The sequence below is a fragment of the Panthera pardus genome, unplaced genomic scaffold (assembly GCF_024362965.1).
Source record: "Panthera pardus isolate Hobbes unplaced genomic scaffold, ASM2436296v1 HiC_scaffold_6, whole genome shotgun sequence".
NCBI classification, from domain to species: domain Eukaryota; kingdom Metazoa; phylum Chordata; class Mammalia; order Carnivora; family Felidae; genus Panthera; species Panthera pardus.
Window position 1 is genome coordinate 33,775,781 of NW_026526991.1, and position 17,444 is coordinate 33,793,224.

The 17,444-nt window shown below is 35.6% G+C and overlaps 1 pseudogene; it reads right to left on the reverse strand.

Annotated features, from left to right (window-relative positions):
- Window positions 1-16,809: 16,809 nt before the first annotated feature.
- Window positions 16,810-16,926, reverse strand: LOC128775178 (U6 spliceosomal RNA; annotated as a pseudogene).
- Window positions 16,927-17,444: the final 518 nt, after the last annotated feature.

Sequence of the window (17,444 nt, forward strand, 5' to 3'; positions counted from 1 at the left end):
AATAGTGAACAATAGTAAACAAAACCTATGCAGTAACTTTCTCATTCAGCATGGTGCTCAAGAGAAGCTAGACAAATATCATAATTCCAGGGAATGTAGTTTTTAAAAGCATACAACAGAGGAACACGATTGGGACTGGTGTGGCAGAATTGGTTTCCCAATTGAACAGAGTGAGGGTGAGTTGTGGTCAGGGTAGAAGAAAGAAGCTGTGCATAGGTTCTGTGAAAAGATAAGACTATGTGAATTTTTAAAAGTTAAACTGGACCACCAGAGCACGGAGAGTGAAGCATGCAGTGGTAGAAGTCGTATAAGATGGTCATGTTGCTTCACAACACAGAACTTCTTAGATTATGTTAAGGAAAAGGAGTTGTTCTGTATCCTAAGGACAATTAGAAGTCATTGGTGTGTTTTATGCAAGAGTATGAAACATAATCACATCTGCAGTTTGAAATACCCCTGAAGCTCTGATAAGAATGCAATTCCATGAATAGAAAACAGCAGAGCATAAAGGCAACCATGGAGAAAAAGAGAAAACTATATATTCAGGGGGTATTCAAAGGGATCAAAATAACGGATAGGACTTAGTGAAAATTTGGACAAGGGGAATGAGGGAGTGGGGAGTGTCGAGGACAATTGGATAAATGGATTTGTGCCATTAACTGATATGGGAGACAATGGAAAAAGAGACTATGAGTTCAACAATGGATATTTTTTTCATTTGAGGTGCATTTGAGATATACAGATGAAGATGACAAGTAGGCAGCTAGATCAAAACAATACTTGCACATTCTATCAAATAAAATACAGAAGACCATATGGTTAAAAGCTATAGTTTTCATTTCTCTTCTTTCCCTTCCCATGAGCCAACTCTTCTAGCCATTTCTATTTTTTTTATCTTAATTATCAAATTTTGGTAGTTAATCCATAACTCCAGAATGAGCTCTTATTTTTTTTTTTTAAGTTATCAACTTCGGTTACCACCCACTCACAAATGAGGTAAAAGATAACACTTCTCTCATCCCAATGCTGATATTTATATTTTTATTTTCCCAAATTCTTACTAAAGACATACTGATGATTAAAGATGAAAAGTTTTATTTCTTTCAACTATTTGTACCTAAATCCCTGCTCAAATTAGTTGCTGAGTGTATCGCAATTAATTCTGTGCTATGTGTTTAGTTTTCCTGAGTTATACTTCTTACTACCCTCTACAGTTCTTCAATGAAAAGAACTATTTCAGGTGTAATGAAAATGTATCACCTGAATATATAGGCTACAAAAATGTATTTGTAGTTTTCAATGATAAGAATTTAGACATGAGGTTTTACAACTAGATAGAGATATGAATAATATGCAAAATTAAAGAAAATATCTTTTTCATCCCAGCAGAAGTTAAAGCTGCAGAGAAAAACAATCTAGCTAATATAAAATTTCCACTAACAAAAACAGGCATATAATGTTGAAAATGATAAAAAAAACAGGCTTTGGTATGAATTGTCAAATTCATTCCTTCACTCTTTCATTCAACAAATTTATATGAACCAGCGACTATTCTAGATGTTGGCGTTATGGTTTTAAAGAGCTGTTGAGATAATAAACAAATGTATGTATTGCCTTTCCCATAATTCTGTTTTCTATATCCTCTTACATATCAGTATCTTTACATATATTCTCTCAAAAATTTAAGTTTTCCCTTATAAATTATAATATTTTAATTAAAAAACTTTTTAGTGATTTATTTATTTTTGAGAGAGAGAGAGACAGAGTACAAGCAGAGGAGAGGCAGTGAGAGAAAGGGAGACACAGTATCTGAAGCAGGCTCCAGTCTGAGCTGTCAGCACAGAGCCCAAGGCAGGATTTGAACCCACAAACCACGAGATCATGACCTGAGCTGAAGTAGGTCACTTAACCAACTTAGCCACCCAGACGCCCGTATAATTTTGTAATAATTATATTCACTATCATAGGAAAAACTCAGCGTGCAATGAGGAAAGAGAGTGTACCACCAGTCTCCCGTATTACAAACTAACATTAGGGGCATATAATCAACCCTTAGTATTTGTTTTATGTGTTCTAACTGGCCAATAGTGTTTACGTTGCATTTAGTCTATGTTAGTCATATGTGAAACTTTTATAATAGTAATAACACCTGTGCTGAATACTAAGCTCTACACTTTATATGTATTGTCTCATACTTTGACTAGGTTATACAGCATTACTGAGTAACCTCAAATTTTAGTGGTAAACCAACAAAGACCGATTTCTTGCTCCTTCTACACATTCACTCTTGTTTGGTTGGGGGCTCTGTTCATATTATCCCAACATTTAAATCTAATGGAGAAGACACTGTCTGGAACACTGAATGTGGCAATTTACACACAGGCTCTTAAAGTTTTCAAATGGAAGTGTCATATATCAGCTCTACTTATTGACCAAAACAATACACAATTCCCAGCTAACTTCAAGGGAACTGGGAAGTGCAATCCCATCATGTGCCATGGAAAAGAAATGGAAGTACGTAATTGTCAGCATTATTAAAAAGTATCATTTGGTTCTTTACTACTCCCATTTTGTAGATTTTAAAAACTGATGTTTGCTAACCAAGGTTTCCAAACTTCTCAAATATTTTTCAGGATTACATAATATTCATAAAGTAATGAACTCTGTTATAGCAAAAATATCTTAACAAAAAAAGTAACTATCTTAAAATATGGATAAAACTCAGTTGTTAAGGGAAAGTATTATTAAAGCATATTAAAATACGTATTAACAAAATAATATTTTCACATGTAAATGCTCTGTTGTCTACATTTGAAAAGGATTTTTTGTAATTACTATTAAATATTTTAACCTTGGAGCAATATAACTTGTCATTCTACCATTATGTCCACACGATCATAACCGTTGACTCTTGATTTTGGCTCAGGTCATGATCTTGCAATTTGTGAAATCAATCCCTGCTTCAAGCTCCATGCTGTCAGTGCAAAATCTGCTTGGGATTCTCTCTCTCCCTCTCTCTCTCTTCCCATACTTGCACTCTCTCCCTCAAAATAAATAAATAAACTTTAAAAAGTTATAAAATAGGGGTGCCTGGTTGGATCAGTTGGTTAAGCATCCAACTTCAGCTTAGGTCATGATCTGTCTGTTTATGAGTTGGAGCCCTGCATCTGGCTCTGTGCTGACAGCTCAGAGCCTGGACCCTGCTTTGGATTCTATGTCTCCCCCTCTCTCTGCGCTCCCCCAACTCATGCTCTGTTTCTCTGTCTCTCTGTCTCTGTCTCTCTCTCTCTCTCTCCTTCTCAAAAATAAGTAAACATTAAAAATGTTTTAATTATATTGTTTTTTCAATACAGATATTTATACAGATATATACACATAGTTATGTTCATATATTGTATCTATTAGTGTGTTTCCATTTGAAGTGGCTGAGATAGAATCTATTCAAATTTAAAGAAAAATGTAAAATTGGTGAGGTCCTTTTTAGCATTATGATTCTATGAAAACATTTACCTTCCAGTTATTTAGCATTTAAAATAGCAATAAAATGGATAAATATAATTTGATGAAATTGAAAAACATTCAGTATATACTACCTAACTTTTAATCATGCAACTGTCTATTTGTTCTGGTGATTTATCTGCCCATTCCTCCATCGGACAGTATTCTTTATTATTCTGCCAGAAGGCAAACCATTGTTATCAATCAAATAAAGAAATACAAAATACATAGGTCCAATGTTTAAGTAACCAGAGTAAGTAATAATATAAATAATAATATGGATATGTTAAAATAAACAAACTTTTCTTAAAATGCCTTATCATTTTATTGTTAAGTGAAAAGAGACAGAGAGAGAGGGAGATTGTGGATGCACAAATATGGGTATAAGAAAAATAAGAAATGGCCTTTGTCTTCAAGATGCTAAAATTCCATATGTAGGGAGAGACAATTAACTCACAAGAATAAACTAAATAATATTGAATCGATAAAATTCATAGTAGAGATTTCAAAAGCGAGAAAGAACAGTTCAGAGAATGAGGGGAGACCCATTCGTTGAAATAGCTGCCTCTTTGTCTTGGGGCAGAGCTACTCTTATCTTCCAGGATGAGTGGTTGGATCAACACTCAGGCTCTCAGAACAGAGTTTCATGTTTTCATTTCAACAGAAAATAGAAACATTTTTATTTTTCTTATTAAAATTTTCTAAGTATTTTAAAATCATTTTAAACATAAAGATCTAGAAATAAATGTTAGAAAAGGTAAAATTGTACACTTTAGTAGTAAAAACTGCAAATGGAATATGTGACCTGACTTCATCTACCTCCCGAAGACAGTATGAATTGAGTCTGAAAATGTCACCTAATCCCCAGGCACCTGACATACCTACATCTCAGCTAACTCATAAACAGAGTTGAACCTCTGCAATAATCGCCGCTGATGACTCTGATTCAAGTCATCAGGCAGTGAAATGGAACCTTTGGTCATTAATCTCTGAATGAATTTTGAATACATAATGAATCAAAGAAAGATACTTGAGAATAATTATCCATCTGCTAGGCCATAAAATTCCATCAAGCTTAATTTATACATACAGAGCATGATTTTGACTCAGTGATAAGCTATTACATTCCATCATTCTATTAATAAATTTTAGCATTTTTACAGTAACTTACATGATTTGTAAAATTACATTAATGTTTATTTTCTAGTCACATGGAATTTGTTACCTTCAAGATAAAGCAAGAAAAAATAAAAACAGACATGGAGCTCTAAAAATTCTCAGTTGATTAGGATGCTCTACTGGGTATTCCTTCCAAGATAAGCATATGTTTTATTTCTTTCATTATTATATGGAATTCCAATAAAAATAAAGTTAAATTCACTACAGTGATATCCAAAAAACTGCTCCCTGTAAAAGCCACCAATCCTCTAATTTCTAGTGAAGTTCTACATACCTTATAAATCATAAATTAATTCAGTCTTGAATTGAATCACAGGACCTAAAATACTTTAAAATTAAGTATAGCAGAGAATGATTTTTTTTTTTATCAATTCCAGAACTAGGGCGCCCTCAAAGAAAATAGAGCATTAGACTTTTGTAGAGGTTGCATATATATTTTGTATGTGGCAGTAGTTTTAGGGTGGTAGATGTGAAAGAATTAGAATATATAAATTGTATACTTTCTTATTCATAAACCAAACTGAGGAATTCTCTATCTTGACTTGCAAATTTGTATCACCTTGATTAATCATGGATTTTTATGATACATCATAATACCTCAAAATTCTAACAAGGGGTCTTTGATTAAACTTTACTAACAAATTTATTTAATCACTTAACCATATTTCTTAAACATTTAATCATTTAATAAAACTATAAATCAAGCTTATAGTTTTAAGACTATTCTGTGGAAAAGAGTTTAATGAAAGCACCCAAAAAATACTTGGGTGCTATCAGATTATATTACATTTGCCAATGCCATGCACAGTATTTGTAAAATAGAAATGTATAATTCATGGCCAAGTTTTGGACCAGAAAGGAAAACAAAAGTTTGGAGTCTAGTTGTTGAACAACAATAAGAATTGAATTTTGAATGTTAGAACGATTAGATCATTGAATTATATGGCACCCAACCCACAAATCTAGGTCCCACGGCTTTGAAAGGAGGTAGCTGTGTGGATACAATAATACGTTATGGCAATGAGGGTTTGGTGGAGATGTGCCCATCATCGGCGGCAGCAGAGCTGGTGGACTAGGAGGGAGGAGGGCTGGGGGAATCCAATGAGCATGTCCCAGAGGCAGCATCACCATCAGCTGTCCAACCAGCTATGAGGCAGGTGGACAGGTCCAAATGGTCCCTAGTTCAGTCTCTGACCACAGAAGTATGGTTTTTAAGAGCCTCCTGAGTTTTGTACTACCAGTGGTGCCTCAGGTAACTTTGGTAGAGATAGACCTAAGGAGATACGTAGGTCGCATAGGCATGACAGTACAGCTCTTGGACCACAACCACCTAGGTTGCCGCGAATAAGATCAGTGTGGTGCTGTGGAAATGGGTAGACTAGAGGGGTTTTATGAGTTCACCAGGGACAGCAAACTGTCCCTCTCTCTCCATGGGCAGTAAATAAAATAAAAAAAGTTTTTTAGCAGTTGAATAAAACGTTAAAAATTATTGTTGAGAGACAGAGAGAGACTCCATATATCTAACACAAGTTTTAAGGCATTAGATTGTCAGTTGACAATTGTGTAATGACATAAGAAATAAAGAAAAGATAAGGTGAGGGCAAGCTAGATGTAATGAAATATCAAACACTGATGTATTAGAGAGTGAATGATTCACACTACTTAAACTAGCTTTAATGGAATCTTAGAAGGGAGAAGTCATTCAATAACGTGTTTTCGCTTAAAGGAAACTTTAAACTTAAGGAATCAATACCCCATATGAGCTCAGGAAAATACAATTTGTCTTATCCTTGGAAACTAAAAATGCTTCTGTTTAATCTCAGTCTTCAGAGTTTAATAGTGTTGGACTGTCTCCCTTCTCTATTGCACACTAGTTCAGAGTATATTTTTTCAGTGGTCAAGATGGATGAAAAATGAGCACAGCCTTATAGTAAACAGCAGCCCAGCATTCTTACATATTTGGCAATAATGCATCAATTTCCATTCTCAAACATGTTTGCTTCTTCAGGAAATTTCCTGAAATAAGACCTCTCATTCTTCAGATTTCATTATACTCAATATCTTACATGCTTGTTTGTAATACCATTAGCAACTACTTATAGCAACTACTTTTCTATGTGCCAGCAGAATAGTAACTGAATCACATGTAATACTTCATTTACATCTGCCAGTTATAAGTGGGTAATATTACTGTCTCTATTTTATAGATGAGGAAAGTGAGCACAAAGAGGTTACATAAACTTCCCAAACATTTGAATGTAGAAAATCTATCTCCAGTGGACACTTTTTAAATTTTTTTTAATGTTTTATTTTATTTTGAGAGAAACAGAGCACAAGCAGGAAAGGGGCAGAGAGAAAGACAGACAGACAGACAGAATCTGAAGCAATCTCTGGGCTCTGAGCTGCCAGCACAGAACCCAATGAGGGGCTCGAACCCACAAACCTCGAGATTATGACCTGAGCCAAAGTCTGACTCTTAACCAGCTGAGCCACCCAGGCACCCTCCAGGGACACTCTTTTAACACAAACAGTGTTAACTACCCTATAGAATTTATAGTTAACACTGTGTACACATGTTCCTAAATCATAAGATTCACATAAGATTGATCATATGTTCATGAAGTATGGCAACTTATATGCCACCAAGGGTTTTTATTTATTTAAAACACTTGGCAAGAGGGGAGCCTGGGTGGCGCAGTCAGTTAAACATCCAACTCCGGCTCAGGTCGGATTTCACGGTTTTTTAGTTTAAGCCCCGCATTGGACTCTGTGCTGACAGCTCAGAGCCTGGAGCCTGCTTTGGATTCTGTGTCTCCCTCTCTCTCTGCCCCTCCCCTACTCACACTCTGTTTCTCTCTCTTTCTCTCTCTCTCTCTCTCTCTCAGAAATAAATAGTTTTTAAAAATTTAAATACTTGGCAAGAATAAAGACCTAAGTCCAGTGGTATATACCTAATAAAAATTATTAGAACTCGTGAATGAATCATTTCAATCATGGTATTGACATATCAAAGTATATGATATTTGCATTATATCTATTCCATATTAGTATTTGTTCTCTTTTATGTAACTGCCAACTCTGTTTTTAAAATAACATTCTCTGGAGAGGGAGAATGGATTCACATGTATGCATCTGAAATAAATTTCCAGGAGACAAGAAATAGAAGGCAGAAGAACAGGCTCAGTGGTTTCCACACTGTGCCACTCATTGCACCTGAACCTCTCGGAGTTGAGGACAGGACTGCAACAAGGGAGCTAGCAGGCACTGGGAGTAGTCTGAGGAGGACTCTGACCTTGTCCCCACCCTTTGAACTAGCACAGTTCTCTTTCATCTATTTTGCATTTTCAGGGTGCAGCTCTGTGACCAGGCTAGAAAGAGCTGTGCCACTCTATGAGCAGAACAGCTACAGGTGCAGGATTGCAATTTATGAAAGTGTAGAACATCTCTTAATCTCAAAGGATACTCTCAGAGTAGATTCTTTTAGGAGAATCTGAGGTCAACAGATAATCACCAGGTTACAATTTGATGGGAGATCAGAGACTCTGGGAACTCATGCCAACTCTTAAACAAGACACCTCTAGGGGTACCTGGGTTGCCTCAGTCAGTTAAGGGTCCAATTCTTGGTTTCGGCTCAGGTCATGATCTCAGGGTTCATGGATTCAAGCCCCAAGTCTAGTTCTGCGCTGTCAGCACAGAGCCTACATGGGATTCTCTCTCTCTCTCTCTCTCTCTCTCTCTCTCTCACTCCTTGCCCTTCTCCTGTTTGCTTTCTCTGTCTCTCCCTCAAAAATAAATAAGCTTAAAAAAAAAAAAAGGCACCTCTAGGGAAAAGCCTCTAGGATCCATCCCTCATTTCTAGAAAGGAACAAAGGTGGTTGAATGATCCCTGGTTTCATCCTTTGCTGAAAAACTTCTTAGTATCTGACAACTTCTCAGAATCCAAATCCACAATTAAATTATCTTTCAGCAAGCTAAGCAATAATTGTCGTCCTGGTGACAGCAAAAAAAAATAATAATAATAATAAATAAATAAATACTTCCTCTCCCTTATCAGCAGTGAGGTCAAATTATCAACAAAATGATTTTATTACATACACTGCCAGTTTTTCATTGTTTTTTCAGTTCGCTTGGATGGAAAGGGCACAATTAAGGTCTTTTCCAGAATCATTTAAAGGGAAACTGAAGCTTAGTGTTAAACTAATTAGTCATATTTGAGGATGAACAGTTTAATGATGAACCTAAATGCTTTTGATTCTTTTTTGAGAGGTAAGTGGGTGTTAAATTATACATAAAAATTGCTTTTCATAAAAGAAATATTTTATTAAAAATCTTTTTAAAAGTTGGATACATTCTCATAATCAAATTTCCTAAGAAAAATATGACAAAGGATGATTTAAATTTCCATTTACTGAAAAGAAGAATAATTTATCAATTAATTTGTACCAGGTACAAAATCCTAACAAATATTTGAGATAATCCTGAGGAAAGTTATTTTACTCATTTGAGAGGAAAATAATTTTTGTATTTTGCAAAATGATTACAAAAATATGCTGATTATAAAGAAAATTTGTGTTTTTTTTTAACACAAACTTTCAGGTAGCTAAAAGGAAATATAAACTTAAGAAAAAAAATTTTTAAGGTTTATTTATTATTGAGAGACAGAGACAGAGCATGAGCATGGGAGCGGCAAAGAGAGCAGGAGACACAGAATCCGAAGCTGGCTCCAGGCTCTGAGCTGTTAGCCCAGAGCCCAACGCAGGGCTCAAACCCACAAACTGCTAGATCAAGACCCGAGCTGGAAGTCGGACACTTAACCAACTGAGCCACCCAGGCACCCTGAAACTTTTAAGGCTAATCATTATTTCGTTTGACAGAATTGGAGAAGGAAACTAGATACATTTTCAAGCCAAATCTGTTTGCAAGGAATATGGTAAAAATCCTAATGTCTCAGAATTTGCAACTGTTTTCTCCTTTAATCACATCTATTCCTAAACATTTTTATAAAAAGCTAAAATAAAAAAAAATGAGACTAATAAGCACTAACTTTACAAGGGCCATTTTTTGACATAATTAAATTCCTATTCAATTAACAGAGGTCTCTTCTCCAGGTTTCGCTTGGTGTTTGGGAGTTTAATACATCAATAAAGGATTGGAATTAATGAAACATTACATAAGTATGTGCTTTATGACACACACTAGTAAGGATCAGATCTTCATCCTATTTTATCTGTTTTGCACAAATTTATTTCTACTTTAGATAATTATATTGTGCCAGGACTTAAGGTTTAAGAGACAAGTAAGAAAGACTGCCTTCTATTAAATAGATTTCAGTATCAGTGGGAGAAACTTTTCCAGGAGAAAAAAAAAAAAAAAAGCTCACTCATCTATTATTGCTAAAATAGGGACTGGGAAGAGAACTATTATTCTATAATGCTTTCATTTTCATTTCAAAGAAAGATGCTAGGTGCCTTATCTCTATTACTACTAAGTGCACAAACTCTGACTAGATTACATGACTAGATTAAATTTTGCAATTAAGAAAAATGATTCTTTTAGAGAGATTAATTTGCTTAAAATCACACAATTTTGATGGAACAGTTCTAATTTGAACCAAGGTAGGTCCCACCCCACTCACGTTTCCATGCTGTGCTTCTCTTCCTTTGAAACAGCATGTAATTAAATCTCTGTGAACCTGACCTCAAAGGCAGAGACTTAGCCTGTACTCCTCAGAGGCTAGAGGCAGAATCTTCCAAGTGTCAGACTTGAGGTTTGGCTACAATTTGAAATACGGCACCTGGCTTAAGTTTAAACTTAAAAAAAAGAAAAAGGAAAAAAAAAGAAGAAATGTGGGACTAAGATAACCCCAGAGCCCTATTATCTCCATAGTCTAATGAATGTTAAAGGGATAAGAATTTCTGTATTTTTTTTTATGCATGTGTGTGGCAAAAACAAAAATTTCATAGGAACATAGGTAAGGATGCTTTTTAATTCAGACTGCTTGGAGGAAGAATGAGTTTAGGTTCTCACAGAGTTGATCTGAAGATGACACCTTCACATTGACATGACTTACTAATAGAGGAATGACATGAAGCTTATTTTAACATTGTCTTTATAAAAACTTCGGTACGGATTTAGCTTGTCATGAGGTGTCATGATTAAGAGTCCAGACCTTGTAGCAGGCAAACATGAGTGCAAATCCTAGTTCTCAAATTAGTAGTAATCTTTAGCAATTAACTTGTACATATTTTCTCATTTGTATAATTGGGAAATTACTGAGTATTCTGAAGTGGAGTTTCTTGGAGCAGATTTAATAGTATATGAAATCTTAGTGCATACCTGAAAGATACATTAATAAATTATTTTTATTTTCATTATCATTGTTATTTTGTTATTATTACTGTTGCTTTTGTTGGTTACTATTGTTATTGTTGTCATAAATATTCTCGTACCTACGGCATTGTTGTATAGATTAATTCTAATTATGCACCTGAATAAAATGAAAAAACAGTTTATTCTGAAAACCTATAAAGAGCATAGGAGTTAAAAAATGGGGTTGAAAATCCACTTAAGCAGTAACTGTATTTTAACGGTATTTTATTATATATTATTCAGAAAAAATAATAAAAATTAAAACCTGTTGAATTATAAATATTAAAGCAGATATTTATTTCAGGCATAAATAGGACTCAGAATATTAAGCATCATAGAAGAATTTGTGAAAAACTCATAGAACCCATGCATTTTATTAATAATCATCTAGTACATATCTGTTTATTTATGTTTTTGGAAGCTTTTTGGTGCTAGTATTTTCTTAAGGTTAGCATTTTCTTTCCTAGAAAGAAGTTTTCTACCTCCTAGAAATAATTTCAGAAATATATTTATTTTGGAAAGAGAGAAATTATGTAAAATAATTTGAATCAGTTCTTTTCACCAGAATTTTAGAATTAGAGAGGGATAGGGGCACCTCGGTGGCTCAGTCTGTTAAGCCTCCAACTCTTAATTTTGGCTTAGGTCAGATCTCACAGTTTGTGGGTTTGAGCCCATCTCAGGCTCAGTGCGCATGGCGCAGATCCTGCTTGGGATTCCCTGTCTGCCTCTCCCTTCACCGCCCCCGCCCTCTCTCTCAAAAATAAATCATTAACATTAAAAAAAAAGAATTAGAGAGGGACAAAATGGATAAAGAAGTTGACAATTAAATTTGACCTTTGGTTATTTCATAAGATTTGATCCTTCTACTTCTGTGGTCTCTTTAATAAGTTAAGTAAATTAAATGCTTAGCCAACTCTTGTATATAGGAAAAGCAAAATTTTCCTCAAATGTTTGATCATAGATCCCAGAATAAGAAAGAGGCTAAAGAGTCAGAAAAATAAATAAATGGAGTGAGATACTGGTAGTGGTGGATGAAGGACTAGAGGTCATGCTTTTAGATGAAAATTATGGTCTAGGAATGAAGACACATGGACAAGAGCCAGACTGAAGACTCTAGTCAGATTTCTGAGTTCAAGACTCTGACAGAAGCCTTGATTAAGATACAAAACAGACCCTGTAAGTAAAGTCACGGGTACAAACAGAATGGAAATCTATAGTTTGGGGACATGGTACAACTTTGGAGTCAGAGAGCTCATCAATACTAATGTGAACATCCTGTTGTTAAGGACAGAAAAGGAGGATGAAAGAAAGATTATGGGTGAAGTGTCAAGCCATCGATGAAGATGGGAGAGTGTCTTAGATGTTGGTGAGTGTCTATAATGAGAAGGGGTAGTGCCCAAAGTGCCACACAGAGTTATCAACAGAGAAGCTATTTAATTAACATAACAGAATGATGATGATGATATACAAGCAATTGCTGAATCAAAAAGATAGCTGACAACCTCATCCTGTCTCACTGAAGGAAGAAATGAGAAAAGTAGATTTCCTTTTTGGGAGCCGCTGGGTTATCAGGGAGTGTGGTGGGCTGAGCTGTGTCCTCCAAAAATTGATTTCCATCAAGAACCTCAGAATGTGACCTTATTTGAAGATAGGATTTTTGCAGATGTAATGAGTTAAATTCAAATTCAGTCATACCAGATTAGAGTGGGCCCCAAATCCAATGACTGATGCCCTCATAAAAAAGGAGAAGACACACAGTGGCGTCTGGGTGACTCAGTTGGTTGAGCATCCGACTTTGGCTCAGATCATGATCTTGCTGTTCGAGCCCAGCGTTGGACTCTGTGATGACAGCTTAGAGCATGGAGCCTGCTTCTGATCTGTGTCTCTCCCTCTCTCTCTTCCTCTCTCCCACTCACACTCTGTCTCTGTCTCTCTCTTTTAAAAATAAATAAACGTTAAAAAAAGAAAGAAACAAAAGGAAAGACACACAGAGACATAAAGAAGACTTTCTAGAAATAAGCAGAGACTGGAGTGATGTATCTACAAGTCTAATAATACTAAAGATTGTTGGCCACTACCTGAAAGAAGCATGGAAAAGATTCTCCTGCAGACCCTCCAAAAGGAATTAAATCTCTCAACATCTTGACCTTGGACTTCTGGCTTCCTTATCAGTGAGAAAATAAAGTTCTATTCTTTTAAACCATTCTGTTTATAATTATTTGTTGTAGCATCCCTAGGAAACTAGTACAGAGAGAACGTAAATTTTCAGCTATTCCAAGAAAAGGAGAATTGAAAGAAAACGTTAAGGATAGGCATCATAGTTAACATAGAGATGGACAGTGATACACTTGGCCTAAAAAGGAAGGAACTGATCTGAGAGGTAATTGTAGAGAAGGAGGTGATATTAAGGAAGATGCCTTGACCAAGATCAGCAATTGTCCATGATAGGGATTTTGATGTTGAGAGTCATAAAGAACACACAAAAAGACAGTATTAGAAAAGCTAATAGAATCAATTAACCCCCACTCAGAGCTATGCTTAAAAAAATCTGGTCTGAAACTTCTTTATGAGAATCATCATGATATAACAGAACTCAGTGTTGTAGTCACACAGATTTGGATTATAATCTTTGTTCTTCCACAAATGAGTTACGCATATTTGGAAAATTATTGGCCATCGTTTATAGAGTTGTGAAGATTCATATGACATTTACTGAGCCCTAGTACATTGCACTCTATGTAAAGAAGATAGAGAAATGACCCCTTGGGTTATTGTGGGATTGAATAAAATAAAATACACAGTAAGCCCTCCATATATGTTAGCTTTAGTTGATATTAGCTTTTCTTCTCCCTCTCTGAGGTCTGATGATTAATACAAACTCCATAAAAAAGAGGAGTGCCATCGGAACTATGTCTGTTCATGTAGTCCATTTGAATTTTGTGACATGCCAGTTGAAAAACCACGAGATTAATGTGTTGTCACAGAAAATGCTGAATGTAGAACTTCAGAACACATTTTAAGATGTTTTTGAGGTGTGCCTAGTTCAGTAAAAATATGCTGATGACATGAGAGAATATGTTATTAATGACACATTCTTGGAACATTACTATATTTTGAATCACATGTTATCATTGCACAAGTGTGTACATAAAAGTAACAATAGATTACTCATCATGAGAATTCCCAAAGCATAAACATTTGTGCACTATCTCTGATATTGCTCCCAGATGTTCACACATAGTAAAAGGAAAAAGAAAGACTGTTCAAGCAAAATAAATAAAACTTCTCTGATAATCTTGCATAAATGACATCAAAATTATAATTTCTTAACTATATTCTCTATTGATAAACTGTATCTCTAAATTAATTAGTATCTATTCCCTGCTTTCTAGTTTTTCCCTTAACCTTTTGACCCAATAAACAATTCTACAGCATTTTTATTGGGGTAAATGTTCACAAACACTTTGGGCACTGAAGCAGGTCCAAATTATCTTCCCTTTCTTTAGGAATTCTAATTCCTTTCACTCACTTTTCAAGAAATAAATGTGAGCTTTTACCATATTCCGTGAACTGGTCTAGGTATACTGGCCACACCTGCATCCCAGCAAATGTCATCCCTGCCCTTGTGGAGATGACACCAGGTGGAGTGGGGGTGGAGCAGGCTGGCTGAGGAGACAGGCCAGAAACAAGTAAACAAATAACAAGTAAATGTACATAATGAAGTCAATATAGTAGATGGTTCATAAAAGGCACTGCTCAGTGGATGTCTCACTAACGAGGGTATGTGAGAAGGAAGACCTGAATCATTATCGAAAGTGAGATATGAAGAGAACTGAAGAAAACGTTTTCTAGACTGAAGATCAGAAGGAACAGAGACCCAGAAAAGGAGTTCAGCTTGTGGGAAGAGCATAAAGGGCAACATCGCGCGCGCGGCAAGAGTGGAAAGGAAAACAGCAGGGCCCGTGAGGCAGGAGCCAGATAATGTAGCATCTCCCAGGCAAAAGTCAGGAGCATGGATTTTATTCTAAAAGTTTTGGAGAAGGCAGGAAGAAAATAGAGAGTTTTATGTAAGAGAATGCATGATTGGATTTATAGCTTAAAAAATTACTCTGGCTACTCAAAGAGAAGAAACTATAAAGGAACAAGCAGGACCAGTTACATAATTTGCAAAGTACAGCACAAAATGGAAATGTAGAGTGCTTTGTTCAAATACAATGAACAATTTCAACTGGATTACAGTAGAACATTAAACCAAGTGAGGGCCCCTCTGTGTGTGGGGTCCTGTGTGATTAAACAGATCCCATTTCCATGAAGCCAGCCAGCCAGCCAGCCCTGGGTTCTCTCGTTTTTTCTCTCTTTGTCTCTCTTCCTCTTCCCCCACCCCCACTCCACTCCTCACCTCCTCTCTGTCCACCCGCCTCCCTGGCTCACTACCTTCTTTTTCTTCTCTGCATCTCTCTTACCTTCTCTAATGGTCGACCTATTCTGCTTATTCAAGGTCTCTACTTCCCATAATTGGGTCTGCCATAGTTGTAAACTCAAGTCCAATTTTACATTAAGTTTCAGCTTAGACCCCACAAGCAACAACATACAGAGTAACCTTATTTTTCTCCTGAAATTATCAAGGGGAAAATATAATCCATTCTTCATTCTCTAGGGAATAGTTCTATCATGGACTGATCATCCCCCATCAGGGGTAGGTGGAGTATCATATAATACAAAAATGACCACCTGGACCTGCCCTTTAGCAAGAAGTTTCTTCTTTGGGGGCACTTTTTAAGTAATTTGAGTATGATGTGGCTGCAGTAAGAGTTCCGAAATATATTTGGATCCATCTCTGTTTTGAGAGAACAATACAAATTTTAATGCAATGAACCTAAGTGTTTGACCTCCCCTCTAAAAAGCTCATTGTCATTTTTAATTTGACATCAAAAATTAATTTGGGAATATTTTTTATTTCCATGATACATGGTCAAAAAAGTTTAAATATTTGCAAGAAAAAATAAAATATAATTGCTTCTGTGATATTTATCATTGTTTAATAACTGATATATTTCTTTTACTTTAAAATTGCTTGTATGCACTAAATGGCATAAAGCAAAAAATAATTACTAGCTTGCACTTATCAAGGGAAAACTAACTTTTAAAATTAATTGCTAGTCAAATTGAAGACTGCCTCTGTATATTACATACTGGATCATTACGTTTTATTTTTGAACCAGAATGTGTTGAAGTATGAACTGTAAGTGTGAAAAGCGCTATGTCTATGGGCAACCTTCATCATCCTGTGTACCACTGATATTACACGTTCCCTTTTTGAGAGTCAAGAGACTTGTTTTACTTCTCAGAGCTAAGATTAGAACAAAAGGCAATGGATTTCATTTCAGCATATTTTGTTTTCCCCAAAGCCAGACTAATAATGAGGACCCTAAATGAATTTGAACAAGAATTTCACCATATTAGCCACATTTATGAAATGGAACAGTAGCTATTTCAAATGAAAGAGTTCAATCTTATAATTTTTTGATTAGATAGATCTCTAGAAAGTTTCAACACGCAGTTTTGGCACAGGAAACAAGGTAGACATTTTTGAACATGACAAAATCACACTTTTTTTTTTTACAGTTTATTCATTTATTTTTACCCAAATGGTGGTACACTGTATACACCATTCTGCACTTTTTTGATTTAACAAAAATCTTGTTCCATTTTGATATGTAATAAACCCACTTCCTTCTTGTTAATAGGTGAAAAATATTTCATAAAAATATGCAATGCTTCACGAATTTGCATATCATCCTTGCACAGGGGCCATGCTAAAATAATACATTTGTAAAAGCTACTTTTATTGTCCAATTGTGTTTGATTTTATATGCTAAATTTTCTATTCTTTAAGTTTAGCATCTCTTAAAGTATAGTACACAGGCTATCTTCATAGAATCATGGATGATAGATGGTGGGGAGGAGGGTGTGATATAAACATAGATTCTGGGCTTCACTTGAGGTATACCTACTGAATCAGAATTAAGTTATTTTCTATGACTCCCTCTCTCCATCACTACCACCAGAAATGATCCAAAAGTAATTAGAAATGGTTCATTCTCTTCAGCCCCATCACCTACCAACTAATTCAAAGTTTGTTCCTTTTGAGGGCTTGTCTTCTCCAAGATGACTGACAATGGAAATGCCTATTCCCTTCGGGGAAAACCATGGGACTGTGATTAGGCCCTTGTTCTCATTAAAGTAACTATCAGAACACAATACACAACCCAGGACGTTCAGGTTACTTAGACTTACATAACCTTGAGACTCGGTCAGGAAACCTCAACTCCAGGTTGAGCAGCACAAAAAGCCAGGCCAAGCTTTACTGGGTCTTTCCCAAAGATAGTGTTATTTGT